We start from the raw sequence: 3414 nt of genomic DNA, 5'->3' as shown, positions 1-3414 counted from the left end.
TAGGTCTTCATGAGCAAGCAAGTTGGATGCACACCCACTTAGTTTCTTTTTGAGCTTTCATATACTTATAGCTCTAGTGCATCCGTTGCATGGCAATCCCTACTCACTCACATTGATATCTATTGATGGGCATCTCCATAGCCCGTTGATACGCCTAGTTGATGTGAGACTATCTTCTCCCTTTTTTTCTTCTCCACAATCACCATTCTATTCCACCTATAGTGCTATATCCATGGCTCACGCTCATGTATTGCGTGAAGATTGAAAAAGTTAGAGTATGAAACAATTGCTTGGCTTGTCATCAGGGTTGTGCATGATTTAAATACTTTGTGTGGTGAAGATAGAGCATAGCCAGACTATATGATTTTGTAGGGATAACTTTCTTTGGCCATGTTATTTTGAGAAGACATAATTGCTTTGTTAGTATGCTTGAAGTATTATTTTTTATGTCAATATAAACTTTTGTCTTGAATCTTTCGAATTTGAATATTCATATCACAATTAAGAAGATTTGCATTGAAATTATGCCAAGTAGCACTCCGCATCAAAAATTCTCTTTTTATCATTTACCTACTCGAGGACGAGCAGGAATTAAGCTTGGGGATGCCTGATACGTCTCCAGCGTATCTATAATTTTTGATTGCTCCATGCTAAATTATCTACTGTTTTGGACTATATTGGGCTTTATTTTCCACTTTTATATTATTTTTGGGACTAACCTATTAACCGAAGGCCCAGCCCAGAATTGCTGTTTTTTTGCCTATTTCAGTGTTTCAAAGAAACGGAATATCAAACGGAGTCCAAACGGAATGAAACCTTCGGAAACGTGATTTTCTCACCGAACGTGATCCAGGAGACTTGGACCCTACGCCAAGGCATCAGAGAGGCGGTCATGAGGGTGGGGGGCGCCCCCCTAGGGCGCGCCCCCCTGCCTCGTGGGCCCCTCAGAGCTCCACCGACGTACTCCTTCCTCCTATATATACCTATGTACCCCCAAACGATCAGAACAGGAGCCAAAAACCTAATTCCACTGCCGCAACTTTCTGTATCCATGAGATCCCATCTTGGGGCCTGTTCCGGAGCTCCGCCGGAGAGGGCCGTCATCAAGGAGGGCTTCTACATCATCATAGCCTCTCCGATGAAGTGTGAGTAGTTTACCTTAGACCTTCGGGTCCATAGTTAGTAGCTAGATGGCTTCTTCTCTCTTTTTGGATCTCAATACAAAGTTCTCCCCCTCTCTTGTGGAGATATATTCGATGTAATCTTCTTTTTGCGGTGTGTTTGTTGAGATTGATGAATTGTGGGTTTATGATCAAGTCTATCTATGAATAATATTTTAATCTTCTCTGAATTCTTTTATGTATGATTGGTTATCTTTGCAAGTCTCTTCGAATTATCCATTTGGTTTGGCCAACTAGATTGGTAGTTCTTGCCAGGGGAGAAGTGCTTAGCTTTGGGTTCGGTCTTGCGGTGTCCTTTCCGAGTGACAGAAGGGGCAGCAAGGCACGTATTGCATCGTTGCCATCGAGGATAAGAAGATGGGGTTTATTTCATATTGCATGAATTTATCTCTCTACATCATGTCATCTTGCTTAAGGCGTTACTCTGTTTTTAACTTAATACTCTAGATGCATGCTGGATAGCGGTCGATGAGTGAAGTAATAGTAGTAGATGCAGAATCGTTTCGGTCTACTTGTCACGGACGTGATGCCTATATACATGATCATGCCTAGATATTCTCATAACTATGCTCAATTCTGTCAATTGCTCAACAGTAATTTTTTCACCCACCATAGAATACTTATGCTCTTGAGAGAAGCCACTAGTGAAACCTATGGCCCCCGGGTCTATTCTCATCATATCAATCTCCATCACTTTAATCTTGTTTTGCCTTTTAACTTTGCCTTTAATTTTTTACTTTGCATCTTTATACCAAAAATACCAAAAAAATTATATCTATCAGATCTCACTCTGTAAGTGACCGTGAAGGGATTGACAACCCCTAATCGCATTGGTTGCGAGTAGCTATCATTTTGTGCAGGTACGAGGGACTTGAGCATGGACTCCTACTGGATTGATACCTTGGTTCTCAAAAACTAAGGGAAATACTTACGCTACTCTGCTGCATCATCCCTTCCTCTTCGGGGAAAACCAACACAAGCTCAAGAGGTAGCAATGATGGAAATGATAATTGTGCTCAAGTGCTAGAAGAAGAAATCTATAAAATATTTGGCACTAAATATTTGAATGATGAGAATGATTGCAATGTTGTTAGTATGAATTCCTTGAATATCCATGATGCTAATGATATGCAAAGCCACAAGCTTGGGGAAGCTATGTTTGATGAAGATGATATTTTTTGTCCCCCAAGATTTGATGAGCAAATTTATTATGATGAAAGCATGCCTCCTATATATGATGATTATTGTGATGACACGTATGCTTTAAATAATAATGATAACCATGAAACTTGTCATCTTGTATCTTAATTTTCAATCACATGATAGTTATTTTGTTGAGTTTGCTCCCACTATTATTCATGAGAAGAATTTTGCTTGTGTGGAGAGTAATAAAATTTCTATGCTTGTATTTCATGAAAAGAATGCTTTAGGTGCTGGTATATTGTTGAATTCATTCATGATGCTACTGAAAATTATTATGAGGGAGGAACATATGCTTGTAGGAATTGGAATAATATCAAGTTTCCCCTTTATGTGCTTAAAGTTTTGAAGTTATGCTTGTTTTACCTTCCTATGCAAGTTGATTCTTGTTACCATAAGTTGTTTGCTCACAAAATCCCTATGAATAGGAAATGGGTTAGACTTAAATGTGCTAGTCATATTCTTCATGATTCTCTCTTTATGTTACAATTCTTATCCTTCATGTGAGCATCATTGAAATCATCATGCCTAGCTAGGGGCGTTAAACCATAGCGATTGTTGGGAGGCAACCCAATTTTATTTTTGTTCCTTGATTTTTGTTCCTTTTTAGTAATAAATAATTCATCTAGCCTCTGTTTAGATGTGGTTTTATGCTTTTAATTAGTGTTTGTGCCAAGTAGAACCTTTGGGAAGACTTGGGGAGAGTCTTGTTGATTATACTGTAAAAAACAGAAACTTTAGCGCTCACGGGAATTGCAGCCATGTTTATTTGGAAAGTTATATTTAGTTAATTATTTTTTCATATTATTAATAGATAAATTCCTCAGGTCCAGAAATTTATTTGAGAATTTTATGAGTTCCATAAGTATACATTTGATCCAGATTACTACAGACTGTTCTGTTTTTGACAGATTCTGTTTTTCATGTGTTGTTTACTTATTTTGATGAATCTATGGCTAGTAAAATAGTTTATAAACCATAGAGAAGTTGGAATACAGTAGGTTTAACACCAATATAAATAAATAATGAGTTC

The sequence above is a fragment of the Triticum aestivum genome, chromosome 4A, assembly GCF_018294505.1.
Source record: "Triticum aestivum cultivar Chinese Spring chromosome 4A, IWGSC CS RefSeq v2.1, whole genome shotgun sequence".
Classification (NCBI taxonomy): Eukaryota; Viridiplantae; Streptophyta; class Magnoliopsida; order Poales; family Poaceae; genus Triticum; species Triticum aestivum.
The sequence above is the reverse complement of the archived record's forward strand: the minus strand, read 5'-3'. Positions refer to the sequence as shown.